At 34.4% G+C, this 16,369-nt stretch overlaps 1 protein-coding gene across 4 annotated transcripts in view; it reads left to right on the top strand.

Annotated features, from left to right (window-relative positions):
* Window positions 1-16,369, top strand: part of RBFOX1 (RNA binding fox-1 homolog 1) — a 522,788-nt gene that overhangs the window by 28,385 nt on the left and 478,034 nt on the right. The gene's annotated exons all lie outside the window — the stretch shown is intronic.

Below are 16,369 nucleotides of genomic sequence, written 5' to 3'. Positions count from 1 at the left end.
TTGCACCAAGGTGAAACATTTTGGTACTTTAGGTATTCAGTCATCCTAGGCATACAAGCACCAAGGACGGGTGATGCTCAAATGGCAACTAATCTGGGGGCCCCATCACTACATACTATCCACATAAGTTTATATTTCCCACCCAAAACAGTATCTAGAGTAGAAAAACATCTCTACTTCTCCTTCTGTCAATACTCTATGGTAGTGGTACATCACTGAGGGACTACCATGGAGTGGGGTGGAACCAGTGGTCAAAGTGGAAATTTAGTGGCAGTAGGAAAAATGTAATAAGAATGTAAGTGAATTGAATTTGATAGCTTTACAGTGAAGTCAGTAGGAGAAATGTCGGGATAGCATACCATCGTATACACCCCAACTTCGTCCCTGGGTGGAACAATACATAATGAAGTTCTTAGAAGGACAACCATCATCATCATCATCATCATCTATTTATATAGCGCCACTGATTCCGCAGCACTGTACAGAGAACTCATTCACATCAGTCCCTGCTCCATTGGAGCTTACAGTCTAAATTCCCTAACATACATACACAGACAGAGAGACAGACTAGGGTCAATTTAATAGCAGCCAATTAACCTACCAGTATGGTTTTTGGAGTAACATTTAAGAATATTTTTCTGGTTATACTTGCTGGTAGAAGTGAAAAATGATGTTGCATGAAATAAAAACTAGCAAAAAAAATCTTTTTATGTTGGAGCTTTGAGGAAATTAGTTTTTGCCTATTGAATATTACATTTGTGTAATTCATTTCCCATGTGTGATACTTATGGATGTAATAGCAGTAATTTTGATGTTCAAGTAGGTTCATATGAGTATTAACGCTTCATATTAAAAAAAAAAAAAATATTGGTAAATATTAGAAGCTGCTAACTCTAGTTACAGTAGCTTATGCATGAATACTACCATATTGATGCTCTGAATTATTTGTACAGTGATTATTCATTTTCATGGCCTGCAGACCAACACTATATTTTCCTGACTGGTTTATTGCAGGAGCTGCTTACAACACAGTGAATTACATTTTAGGGTAAAGGCCAGTGGTTGTTAATAAGAATCACTAGATTGTCAGATGCAAATAAAAGTGATATATTCAATTATGCTCATTCTCTTATGTATAAACCTACATGTATTTCTTTAAAAAAACAATCCACAGATATAAAGGACACTATGAATTTTGATTTTGGGAGTGGGCATTTCATTCCATTATCCATAGAGCATATTGCTCCATATTGCCCCATGTTGAAAATAGAAACATACTCTTGCTTCCTGGCTGCATACATATGCAATATTCATACCATACAAGTGGGCCCGTTAGAAATATCATAGTGTATTTTTGCTGCTGCATACACTGTAATGTTGCTGCCTTTGCAAGAAGACTGCATGGGGCAAAAATCTTGTTGGGAATGATGCAGCTGAAGTAATATTGTACAATGTTTGTGTCCCTGTTATGAAGTTATTTTTTCCTTTGTAACAGTACTGCCCTACTTACAGGCCTTAGATATCATCATTTATTATATTTTATGTGTATATGTATTTATTTATTGATGTATTTATAGTGACATCCAAACTTCTGCAGAAATGCATACCACATAGAGACACAAAAAAATAATTGATTTAGAACAAGGTATTGATGCAATATGATTGTATTGAAAGTCAGGCTGGAGATATGAATTGCAAATTGTGAACAAATGCATGTGAGAGTGCTAAGTAGATAATAACAGTTCTATAAAATCATCTTTTGTTGACTATTTTAGCACTGCTTTAATAAAAGTTAATAATGATCAACTGATAATCAGACACTTCAAATGAGGGTGGACATTCACAGAAATATGGCACCGTTTATTGAAAACCTTTGTGTTCTAAAATTTAAACAAGGGAAGACTACATAGTGAATCCTCCACAGCATACATATATTTTTTCAGAAGTAGAATAGCTCCAAATAATGCATTATATTAGCAAATGTCCATCTATTGTATGTAACATTAAAAATACTCAACATGGCCAAAGGCTGAGTTTAAACATAAATCAGAGTTGTATCTTTACAAATTGTACTGCAAAATACTCATTGTTTGCAATTTAAAACATATTATAGTTATTTGTATTGGTCTGATTGTGCTAAATATTTTGTTTAGCATGTTATACATGAATGAGAGTTCTTTGCTTTGTGGAATTACGTAATAGTTACATTTAATGAAATCATTTTGCAACAGATATAATATGAATCTAAAACACACTAAAAAATACAACACACTAAATAATACAACACACATATAACAAGAATTTGATGAGTAAGCAGGTTGAATGATATTTACACATCAGTATCACAGTGAATATCCACTGACATATTGGGAACAAGTATGAGAAATGCACACAGAGATGGTTTCACACATGGAAACATAATATCAAAACATTGCCTCCAGTTGAGGCAAGCAGCGCAGGATGGGCTGCTTCAGGCAAGCCTCTTAATATAAAGCAAACAGTGGAACAGTTCCAAGCATAATAACACTCTCTCCATGCAGTAAGTATAGGGGTGCCTGGGTTAAAAGGGCCCCCCTACCGCACAGCCATAAACAGGAAAAATAGAGCTATACAAATGTTAGCTAGTGAGGGAAAACATCATATTATACATTCTAAAATAAATATTAATAACAAAAACAGTTCAGCAGATGTGTATGAATACAGGCAATAAAAAGAATTACAAAGACAAGTGTAACATATCTGTTAAACAGTGAGTCCCATTGGCATTCTGGTTTACAATGCAAAAATCAATTTCATTGTATATTGAATATGCTCACTTTGGTCGCTTGCTGCATATTATGCATAAAAGCACCATATTATGTGCCTTTGTTAATAAATTAGTGAACAGTCAAATCCACAGAGGGATCGGGTAAGTGCACCCACTTATGGCAGAAAGTTCACAAGCCAAAACCAATCTATGTGGTTAGTGATGTGCAAACCAGCTGTAAAACAGTTGGAAACTGTGATGATCCCCAAACTGTACAGCTAGTCTGGTGGAAGAAGTTCAACAGGTAAAATTGGAGTCCTATCATAGGGACACAGAAAGCTTTCAATACAACAAGTGACACTTAATGATTAATAAAATAATAATCACACTTACATTCAGTGGCATATGTAGCAAACCTTGGATATTTATACAGCTGTCTGTTACACAAGTGTATCTGGGATACCCCTAGGTGATCCTTGCTAGGCGTTTTGGAAGATTTCTCCCCTTATAGGCAATCTGGAACATCTCTTTGGCAATAAATTAGACATATGAGAATTTGTTTGATCACTGAATGAATCCTTAATGTGGTTTGCACACACTGTCCATTGTTGTGTACTCTCCAAAAATATCTGGGAGACTACAGAGTTAGGGTGAGGCCTCCTAAACTACTACATGAGAAGGAAGTTCTCCTGGAAAGGTTCTTACCTGCCTACAAGGTAGATGGACATGTGCTGTGATGATGCAAATACCATATGGAGTTATTCTTACAGTGCCTTTTCATTAGTCTAACAGTGACAGCTTGTACTATGGTCATTATCTGTGACATTGCCTGTTCGCAATAAATAGCATTAGATGTGTTTTGAATACATTAGTACACATAGATATGCCTATGTGAATCCAACATAGACTCCTATTTCCTAGACTGGGAAGCAAGGAATCATATATCCACTGACTTTTGCTTTAATTTTCTAACTTACACTAGACAGATAAAATCTAATTACTGATTGGTTCTATAGTTTTAGAGCATATTTCAACCTTTGAACAATTTTAGTAAATAGCACTCTAGATCATTATATACTTTCTACATTAAAAAGAATTTGGACATCTGTGCTGTCTCTATACATTTTGTTTACAGTAGTTCTCTTTACGCAGTATATTATTATTTTGAATTTAAAGAGTGTAGTGGAGAATAATGTCCTATCGTTCCTTTTCAAAAAGGGCACCAAGGAGTTTGATTTTTGCCTGTCTTTTACTCTCTGTTTTCACGTTTATATTTATGCATTATACTGAGATTAGTGTAACCATTTTCTTTCTGCTTCCTGTTGAGGTTGGACAAGTAAATGGAAAAAACTAAGCTCCGTAGAGTTTTACCTTACCGACAAAGTCATTAAACCATGCCTGGTAAATTAGCATTAAAGCCGACAACCTCATCTTTTTGCTACTAATGGCTAATCAGTTTCACTCTTTCAGAAGATTATTCTTGCCATTAAACTGTTTTGCTGCTGGGGACTTTAATGCAATGCTCATTAATAGCACGTGGGTAGGCATAACTATTAGGGTTACACAAACACAACATGGTCACATGACACTATTATTAACAGCTTTGCTCAATTCCAGGGTTCATACAGAAAGCATTAAAAGGTTAGGTTAGCAACCCACTTCTAAAAATAAAAATTGTATTAGAGTTCATGACAGGGGTCACTATGCAGCTGCTGAGGGTGACTTTTAACCTGGAAGCATCATACATGAGAGTCAATTAGTGGAAATTTGTCAAAAGTGACATTAACCATTGGCATACGTTTCATATGTCTGCAGCAACTTATCAAAAAATGACTGTATCTCTACATTGCTGTCACCTTATTTTTTAAACCTAAGCTAAAATAAAGTAGTGACAGAATGCAGTCATATATATATATATCCAGATTGTACATATATATATATATATATATATATATATATATATATATATATATATATATATATAAAACTTTAGCAATGAATGTGTGAGTCCATGGAGTATATAAGTATATATACTAATCTGCGCGTTTGAAAAAGTGGAGATGTTGCCTATAGCAACCAATCAGATTCTAGTTATCATATATTTGGTACACTCTACAAAATCACACTTAGAATCTGGTTGGTTGCTATAGGCAACATCTCCACTTTTTCAAACCCGTAGTTTAGTAAAGATACCCCAATGTGTTAATATTTTGCTTTACCTGCTTCTTCTTAAACACTATAGTAGTAGCAGTAGTAATAGTAATTTGACTAATAACAAATTATTTGATATACTTAAAATAGAACAACTTGAACTGTCACCCTGGATGTAGAGAAGACATCTGTGTTTAACTTATTTATAAAACAATAGAAACATATAATCATGGAGATTGACGGCAGATAAGAACCACTTGGCCCATCTAGTCAGACCATTTTTTTAACCTATGGTAACCTCCAACCCCATTTAATCCTTAGTTCATTTTAAGGATATCCTTCTGTCTATCTCAGGCATGTTTAAGTTGCTCAATATTTTGTGTACTAAATGTATAGCAAAATACCAGGTTAACAAAAAAAAACCTGTAAAGTAAGTAAAAAAAATGGGGCAGTAAACATGTTTCAGATAAAGATAAAACACTTATCTGCACATCATGAGCTATCTGATGTTCATCTATAAGCACTGCCCAGAGACCACAGTCACATAAAACATCTTAGAGGAGATAGTTAAAAAACTTGCGCCAAGCCACTTCCCAACGCAGTCATCTTCAGGACTTCATTGGTTTAAATAGAAAAGATAAGTAATAGTAATGTATTAAACCAGTTAGTTACAATTAAGGAGCATACACTGCTCTATCCATTAGAAAGTCCTAATATGCTCATTCCCTAGCTCTCTTCCCTGAAACAGACATGCAAACCCCCCTCTCTCCTCCCCTATTCATCTCTAAATTATTAATAATGATAGTCGAGGCTGTATTGTCTCCTTAACTTATATTACTCTTCTATTCATATCTAATGTCTAATCTGAACTGGGTTTTTTTTTTTTAAAAAAAAGTAAGTACTTAATAATACATATTTAATATATTAACAATTCATAGAAAACATTCACAAAAAGGAATTCTTATAACTTTATCAAAAAAACAGCTTGCCATGCATTCCTGCCATCCCCTTGGTTTGCCAGTTTTTGGGTCAAGTTTACACTATGATTTCTATGATTAAATCTGGTCAGCCAAATGTGCACTTGTCACATATAACCAGCTACTTACTATGTGGTGACAGTGTTTTCCCAGCAGATTCAAAATAAAACCCTGCACAACAGTGAGAGAATTGCCAGGAGTAGCAGATTTTTAATTAATTTTGAATTGGTTTATTCACTTGTGTGCATCGTCACCCTTGTGTGCATCATCATTTAAGAGAGCTCCTAATTATAGTGGGATGTTATCTATCAAAGGGAGTTTCTAAAACTATAAATGTTGGTGGTAGGGTAATAAAGGTAATAAAATCCTTTAGTGATATGTTTTGCTGTTACTAACTATGAAGAAACTTTAAAATGGGCCAACTACTATGTATTAACCAAAAAAAATATATATTTTATAGTAATTGGCAAGCATTGCTTATATGACTATACAATTAGTATTTTTAAAGTAAGTATGCTTCCTGCAATTATCTAATAACAAAAATAAACTAAATGTCAATTAGCCGTTTTTAGCATTTTACCTAACTGAATGGATACAACAATAACAACTGTTCACACTGTCTGTTCTCTTTAGTTTATGAAGGTCTGAAAACAGGCTGCCTGTGTTTTAAAAATTAAATCATTTTAAAGATTGGTTGGACAGAAATGATAGTGTAAAATAAGATAGTTTTCTTTTTATAAACCTCGAACATGCAGCTGCGGTCCCTAATTGTTGTCTTATAAGACAATGTTAAGTAATAAGGCCAGCTGATGTTAATCGTTTGATACAACTGCTGATGACGCTGGCCTGCCAGAACCAATCTTTTTTAGAGCAGGGAAGTTTGGAAGGATTGTTTTGATGTTTCCTTGACTTTCCACTGATGTGTTTAGCTATAGTGGAACTAGTGCAATCACTCAAATCATATTGTCATCTCAAGGAGTTCTGCTACATCCCTATGGACCGTCCATGATTCTGTCTGCAGATCCATACTTCGCAGGAGTTGTTCAGGTAATGCAAGGCCGCTTCCAACAAGCAGCTTAACTCTAGTGCACTTAGTGTAATAATTGGAATTTTTATGGTTGAGAAAGCAAACACTTTTAATACAGGCAAAAGCTCTCATGTAGTCACTGAGAAGACAGTAGGAAATCAAAAAGATGGATCACCCTAATCTGTATATTGACATCTCTCATGGCTGAATAAATGGTGTAGTTGAGCTATATTTGCTTGTATTGATCTGACTACTGTTTAAAATTCATAACATCACTTTGCAAGGTTGACCACAGGGCAGAGAAGAGGATTTTCTATCCATTCCACATTTCTAAGGGACTCTGCATGCCCACAACTGATCATAAAGCATTGTAGCAGATCATGGTGTGGTTATGTGTAACATAAGTAGCAAATAAACACCTATCCACTTATTAAGTTCTGTATGCACATGACACTTCTTATATTCACTTTTGAAACAAGATAGTAATAAAAATAATAATAATAATAATAATAATAATACAGAAGTCATACTAATATTACTCAAGTCCTATACATAATAAATAAATAATGAGTGAGTTATGATGTCATCGTTTATTATCAGTGAGTTGTTATGTCACTTTAGTGTTCATGAAGAAATTTGTGAATTTAAAGAATAGTGCATGCCTTATTGTAAATAATTACAGATATTAGAAGTATTCTTGAACTTTTGAGACCTGTTTAAAAGTACTTGGTCTATAACCTTGTGCATTTCTATAATCGCAGATAGCTTGGTGACTCCTAGTAGTTAGGGCATTATCTGACAAGATATCCTAGTTTAATTCTAGTTGTAAATGTGATATGTTATATAAATGTATATAACTGACTAGTGCTAACAACCTTCATGGAAAGACAATATATTTAAAAATGGAATTTGGAAATATTTTATAGCAAAAATATACTGAACACAAAACATTGTTAATGTCTACCCAATAAGATGACTAGACATAAGCTTTACGTAAGATATCTATACAGCTTTAAATGTTCCTTTCTTCAGAAGCATGTAATTACATAAAGACATTTGAATAATTTCCTACTTAAAACCATAATATCATCTTCACCTCAAGGAAAACTGACTGTTCAGAAACCCTAGAATTTCAGAGACTGCGGTTTGTTCTGGAACTATAGCATGACTAAATGAATCAGTAAGGGGGCAGTACCATGGAAATGACCTTTTTCCAATTACAAAGTGTAGGAAGTAAATGATCCTGAGATCTGTTATTCCTTAAAGAATGATAGGGATGCACAGATTTGCCATTTCCCCCGCATGAAGTTAGATGTGGGTCAAAATGTCAAATAATTAACTTTCCCATAATTCATTTCTTGTTTATGGGAAACCCAAGGCATTATTTTACCATTTTATGATTGCAATACCATATAAGTGTATTCATCCTATTTTCTTTCATAGATCATTTCCATTATCAAATGTATGGTTCTACTATTACACAATATGTATAGCACATTTACCTCATAAATCCTTCTTGTGTAGTAGATAAATCAAGTGTAGGACATAAGCAATTTTAATTCTGAATATTATTGTGTGCCCCGTCATCTGTGTCCCATTACATAAGATGTAATGCGCATACAATTCTTGTTGCAGTGTTGCCTAGTTTGTTGTCTGTGACATTTCAAAGCATGCTTTTACCTAAACATTGTAATGGCCATTCTATGACAATCTGTTGTATAACTTTACTGTATAACAATGTTGCATATGCATGGGATTAAAATATTCAGCTACGAACCATTCAGGAACACTAAAATATTCAGTGTTAACATGACATTACTCTATAGGTTTGTTAGCTGCAAAATATAATTCACCCATTCATCATCATCATCATCATCATCATCATTTATTTATATAGCGCCACTAATTCCGCAGCGCTGTACAGAGAACTCATTCACATCAGTCCCTGCCCCATTGGAGCTTACAGTCTAAATTCCCTGATATAGACACACACTCACACACAGACATAGACAGACAGACAGAAAGACAGACAGAGAGGGAGACAGACAGACAGAGATTCCATTACAGATACGTTTAGCCTGTCTTAGCTATTCCTTCCTGGGATATGATATAGGAAAAAAAGAATGAACTCATTTAAATTACTGTGAATCACTGCTCCTGTATATAAGTCAACCGATGGGCACAGTGCACTTCTGTAAAGCAAGTCTTCCAAGCTGTCACTCTGTGCTTGGTGTGGTCAAGAAGAACCTTCCCTAACAAGGCTGCAGAGGAGAGACAAAGAACATGTTGGACTTACTTAGTTAAGTATCTCCAGTTATTTCATATGTGTAATTGAGCTCAGTAGCACCCAGTTATTGACATATTTTAATGTCAAATAATAGCTTTAATTGCCCTTTAAATTATGTGGTTCATTTGCTTTTTTGCTTAAATAATGTAGTTGTTTTCAAAGTGAGATTAATTATAGATAGTACTCTAGTCAAATTTATGGAAATGAAACAAAATTGTTGGGTTAAAGTTAGAACAGCCTGGCAAACTTGCAACTTCCTATAGTTCCTATAAGCCATATATTTACAGTTCTAACTGGATACTTTTGAATACTTTTACAGCCAATTTCCCCATTTGTGTGATGGTTTAGGGCAATTGCACTGGGTGTTGCTACTGTGTACTCATTAAACTCATTGCTCGAAATTGTTTCAAAGTGGCTCTTAAACCAATTCATCAAATGCAGCTCTAAAGTTTGAAAATGTTTGACAAATGTGATAGATTAGAATACAAATTCTAGTGCTGGTTTGAACATATTTGAGCTTAATGGCTGCATACTATTTGTAACATTTTTCCATGCGAACAGTGAATTTAAACATTGTAGTTCAAATGTCAAACTCAATGTTCAAATTCAATAACTGTTAAAATACTAAATTATGTAGCCGTTTAAACTTGAACAGGCAACAACTTGCTTTATTTTAACATCTTTAAAAATCTCCAAAGTGTATACAAGATTAAACTTTTAACACTGAAGGTGAACTTTAAACTGCAACCACAAGTTCAGGGTTCACTGCTTGAGGGCAGCGGGGCCTCTACAGTTGAACCATATTGAGCTGGCAGATTCTCCCACTAACAAGTTAGAGGCCCTTAAACTGACCAAATTCGATCAGATTTGGAACCACTTCAAATCATTCGATCATCTCTGCTCATCAGTATTCAGTACTAACTCTGCACTTTTCTTTTTTCTGCTGATCTTCGTTATTACAGAAAGAGATTAATTGAGTACAATATGCTCTGTGCTAGACCCTTGCCAAAGATATCTCTCTTTTATAACAATTGGTGACATTGCCCAGAAAGCCATAAACATTAATAAAATATATATCTCATAAGAAAATTAGTTATAATCCTCAACCAAAAATGGAAGCTCTTACGTTTAGATGCACATTACTTTTGTTTATTTAATTTTTTATATTATGCGCACTTTTACATTTACAGACATATAAATAAAATTTCTCTACTAAATACTGTACATATCAATAAAGCATTTAATTAATTAATTAATTCATTAATTCTACAATTCGATATATCATGTTCACAACTTCAGCCCACAATCAATCATAGCCTTCTATGGCAGTAAAAATAATTGATTATAGGCACTAAAAATGATGAACCATATTCAAGGGAGCTGAAGTCTGCAATAAAACTATATTGCTGCATCATCATTTATTAACATATGTTTATCATCATAAAGGTGTTAGATATATGGAATATATCTTAAAGAATCGAGATTTGTCCAAGCTCCAGCTTTTGCTTTCATTTAAAATTGTTTTGGTCAAATTTGCGTATAGGCCTGGATTTTTTTTCCTGCATCCACCCTCAAATTAACGCACATCACCCTCCAAAATCCAGCAAAAAAGGCAGAACCAAATAGCATTTCTAATATATCACAATAAATACCCAATAAACAATGTATAGTCCTGTAGAAACAAGGGAGAGGGAGGGGGAGGGGGTTACAGTAAATAAGTACAGGGTTGGATGATGCTATTTTAAAAGGACATTTCCGAATGTGATTTCCTTTTAAATGATGAGAGTATGTCAATCTATTGCTATGCACATGAATAATGATTTATATTATATAAACGTGTATATGCATTTCACATGAACATCTTTTGTCAGCTCTACATGGAATCCACAGCCATATGTTTGCTGCCTAACAATGGAAAGTCGCAGATTCACAATTGTATTAGTATCAAATAGTCAGTTGTGTAAAGATAAAAAAAACAGTGTTAAACTATTTTCTTTATATTTCCCTGCCCCATTCTGCTCAGAAGCAAAGATTTTGTTGACTGATCAACTTAAAAAAAAAATAGCAATGATTCCAGAATTAGATAGCATCATAAAATGAAACAATGTAGATATTGGAAAAGCCAAACCGGCCATCACATGTGTTTTGTTTTTTTACTTTTTAATGAGTGAAGGTCGGATACTGGAGTTCAGTCAGGCCCATTGCCATCCAGTCCAATAAATAATTACAAGCAAATTGTGCCTTTCACTATATGCTGATTGATGCTGAAATTGCTTTTGAAAGTTCTCATAAGTTCCTGTTATAGATTAAGTGCCGGTGTAGGAAAAATAACTGCACCCAACTGAAATGGGTGAATGTAATCAAGTTTAATGGACTTGAGAGCTTGTTGTGAATTAAATAACTATTGATTTGTAGGGATGTTGCTGTCATTACAAAATGCCAAATCTGCAAGCATTAGTAGGTTGGATAGATTAGAACCAGGGACACCTCTTAAATAAAATAAAGAGATAAACATATTTAAAATATGTAGACAATAGACTGTGCCCTTTAAAATGTGAATACAATGCAGACAATATGACAGGAACATTAAGAGTAATGTATAAAAGCAGTTTGCAAGAGGGGAGTGAAAGTGATGACTTGCTGAATTAAAAGTTTTAGGAAAACTTTTGATGATGTTTGCTGTGTATGTATTAATCCTTTCTAAAAATGATAAGGTTTGTTTGTTTTTAATTTAAACTGATGCAAACCAATATATCATATAGATCTAGTGTTACTGTGACTTGACATGTTAATATATTTACTAAATTATTTTCAAAAATGTCATACAGATGTAATTGAGTCTGTCACAGCAATTACTGCCCCAGTGCCAAGTTCTACATTATACAAATTATATATATAAAAAAACAGTTTTTCCTTGTATGCCAAACTATGTGTCCACTGAGGAATTACAGAGCAAATAGGTGCACTCAACCAATTTAAGGAATATATCCAACATTTTCACAAGCTCTTTACTTGAGGGTGATTGGCTGTAGCTGTCACATGTTGCAGAATGCGTACTAAGGTGTTTCTATATAGCTTTTTGCAAGATAACATGGGTACATTCAATGCCAAGCAAATAAAATATTTATTTGTAAATGTTGCAAGATCGGTTTTCATTTTGAATCAATGATTTCAAAGACCAGTTAGTCTCATGACTGTTGTAAGAAAATATTTGTAGGGCTCCTAAGGGAACCTGTTTGACAATAATAAATTCAGTAGATGCCAGCATGGATTTGTGATAGATCATTTACATCATACTGTTGACGTTGCTTTCTAGGAAAATCTATGCAGATTTGTAGACCAAGGTAGTTGAAATCACATCAGATGTTAACGTATTAATGACGGAACATAGGATGAAATCTGATTGCTGTTTTGAAGTCAGGAATCATTTTTAAGCCATCAGAGTGCAGTTCTAGTGTCGTTGCCTTCTTCTTCTTAGTTTATTTTTATTTAAATATGCTAATGTTATTGTGTTTTTATGGCATTAGTGAATTTCTAAAGCCGTCAACCCCCTCCATATCCACAAATCCCCATCCTCTGTTCTTCAGAGCCATCACACCTATAGGAATTGGTTACAATAAATAAGGCGCATTATGTGCTTGACTGTAAGCTTTGCTAAAACATATTAAGAGACGGTACATAAGCTTGCATATCTTGCTTCTTATTACCTTCAGCAAATTGTATTTTATTATGTTGGTTGATTATACCTTTATTTATTTTATACCATATTTTTCATTTTAAATCTACCTAATGTACAAGAAGATTTGTGTGGTCATAAGGCTGCTGCACTGCATGGGGACCCCTATTATCTGTTGCCTAAAACTAAACACAGGTCTTGTCAATCAACCATGAATAAGCGAATCTGAGTATATGTCGCCCATTTTTGTCATATGTTAATGCATAATAGCAAAAAAAAATATGAGCCTTTATGGTACAAGTATAAATGCTATACAAAATCATGAATAAATGCACTATTTTACACAACATATAAAGTACATAACACAATGGGAGTTTTTACATGTCTTTATAATTCAGTATGTTCCTAGATGTCTCAGTGTAAAAGGTAGATGTTAAAATCAGGAATGAGACCTTATTTTGTATCATTATTCTTTACTGGAAGTGAATATTAATATTGCGCATCGTCCATCATTATAGATACAGTTTACTGCTCTGATATAATTGACAAATGATTGCACATGAGCTTATTGATATAGGTTTGTGTTGTTCTAGAGCGTCATACAATTGTACACCAATCTTAAATATTCTATATTTGAATTATTTCTACGTAATTTACTTTTACTACAATTTTCTTCAATGGCAATTCTCCAATCATACTAAAATGCAGCCAGACGAAACAAATTGAATATTTCTGTGCAGCTTCTTTCTTGTCAAGGTTTGTGACCTTTCACTTTCTCAATGGGACATCACATGTCAGTAAACGCCTTGTGTACAGAGATTTGTACTCAATTACTATGCAGATTTAGGGAGCAGCTGTGGTTGAATCTGTTTTTATACCAGGACACTAGTTTCTCTGCATGTGAAGCTAAATAGAGGGTACAGAATCTTGTTTGTGAAGTAATACAGCAGTCTGCTATATTGTATTCATGTCTCATGTCTGAATATAATACAGCTCTACACATTTACTATAATTGTATAAAGTGTAATTTAGCGAGTTCTAGAAAGCATCAATGTCTTATGACTTCATATATATCTGCAGCAAAGATACTTTATTGTACAGTGTTGGGGAATATGATGACACAGCATATATATATATATATATATGTGTGTATATATATATATATATATATATATATATATAAATGTTTATAAAATAAAGAGATTTTGTACTAGAAAATAAAAATAAACGCCTATCACATATTGACCCTGCTTAATCCATAAAAGCTTCCGTATGATGTCTTAATGTATCGTAGATAAATCTATGTCTCTGGGATTATAAGGAATCTGAATCCTAGAATAGTAGGCAATTTAAGATTTCCCAGGTCAAAAACATGGACTAACCCAGGAATATCTTGATATATATAGGAGTCCTGGTCATAGGCAAAGCCCCAATGAAATATAATTAAATTGCTCATATTTGATTCAATCCTTCCAACTATAGTCGCATGAGGCCATCCAAGCCTTTTCTATACCCCCTGGCATCACATAAATGTCTTGAAAAACACCAACCTAGCCCATTTTGGTTTTGAATAGCCCAGAGCTCAGTGGCTGATCCAGAGAGGGGCGATGGGGCAATCGCCTCCCTAGGAGCTCACTATATATGTTTTACTCCTTTGAAACTGTGCAGTTTGAGGTTGTCACATAATGAGGTACATCGCATGACCTATCACAAAAGATGATTTATATACACCTTCACCTCAATTCTGCTTGGGCACTTTCTGTCATTTCTTTACTCATGCCGAACATCCTGATTATTTACAGCATGACAAGGGCCCATGAGTGCGATTGGAAGATGGCGGAATACACGAGTCAATAGCTATCATCATCAGTTATCTTCTTAATGCATTTACCAACATCCCCAGTAACGGTCACATAGATTTCAGTTGGAGTTTATCAAGCATAACAGTTGTTTTTTGGACCACACATTCTGTAAAATGAGGCCAGTTACGCAATATCAGTTGCCAATTTGCAGTGTGTGTGGCTAACATTATAAATTGAGAGAAAATTAGGTAACACTAGCTCAGAAGAGTTTATAACAATCACTGGTTAACATTTTTGCTCTCCTAAAATTAATGATGCTGCTTCATTACAATCGACTTTATACTTCATCTGTATGTTCCCATAAGTATTCAGTCAAAGACATTTTTTAAATCTGCATTCGCTTTTTCTGATGTCTCTTTCACTCCCATCTGACTGGTAGTGAAATGTGTATTTCATTTTTACCTCCATCTATTCTGTTAAGAACCCAAAAAGTCCTTTAAATTTATGTCTTGGACAAAAGTTCTTGTTTTACATAAAATTTAGTATGCTATAATTAAAAGATTAAAACAACTTTGTCAATCTCTTCTGATTAAGATCAGCAAGCCAACTAAAATATTTGCTTCTGCAGTAGCCATCTGTCATTCTGACAATTTTAAAGACCTGCTGTATCAGCAAGTATGCTTTTTTAGAATAAATTGGCATTGTGGTGCGTAGAAACCACAAAAGCCAGAATATTACTTTCAGCCTTAAAGGTATTTTCACACTAAAATTTACAGATAGAACCAGACAATTGTGAGGCTATCATTTATTTTATGGAAATTTGTTTTACTATACAACATTTTTTCTTTGTATACTTTTTATTAACTCTCTAATGGTAGGTGTTATATACAGTATGTAAGCCGCAAACATAGTGTAGTAGTATGTTAGAAGTAAACCAAAAACAAATAGTTGGACAAGCTGAGACTTAAGCTGGGTACACACTACACTATTTTTGTCCAATAATCGGCTCAAAGAGCCGACATACGACCGCTCGTTCAAAAGTCGGGTCAGTGTGTGCAGTGACACGATGGTCGAAAGTGTGCCCAAATGGACGATTGTCGCCTCATTTGGTTGGTCGTACCGTTTAATATTTTTGGTCCAATCTCGTTTCCGCTGTGTAGTGTTAATAAACTTCCGACCGATCCACAACAGTGAGTACGAAATTACAGTCATTGCTCATGACAACATGGCTGTAAAAAGTTGCTAAAGGGACGTCCGCTCTTCCCTTTATCGTCCTAAACAAGGCTAGTGTGTTATGCAGTCCATGGACCGAGCGATCGGACCATCGGTCGCATATAAAATCGCTCGGCATAAAAAGTTGGTAGAAATTTCTGTAGTGTGTACCCAGCGTTACTTTGCCTAGACAGCAGGTTGTGCTTATAGAATTGATGATAAGACATCATCATAATCATGGTTTATTTGTAAGGCACCACAATCCTCTGCAGCACTGGACAGTGGGAATCACAAATCATACATTACCTAAATCATCTTCACCATTTATTTACATAGCACCTCCATTTCCACAGCACTGTACAGAGAATATTTTTTTTGCCATTCACATCAGTAGCCATTTACATCAGTCTGTGCCCTACTGGAGTCTACAGTCTTAATTCCTTAACACACACACACACACACACACACAGCAGCCACTTCACCTACTAGTA

This window comes from Mixophyes fleayi, chromosome 7 (genome assembly GCF_038048845.1).
Source record: "Mixophyes fleayi isolate aMixFle1 chromosome 7, aMixFle1.hap1, whole genome shotgun sequence".
Taxonomy (NCBI): Eukaryota; Metazoa; Chordata; class Amphibia; order Anura; family Limnodynastidae; genus Mixophyes; species Mixophyes fleayi.
This window is presented reverse-complemented; position numbering and strand designations above follow the sequence as displayed.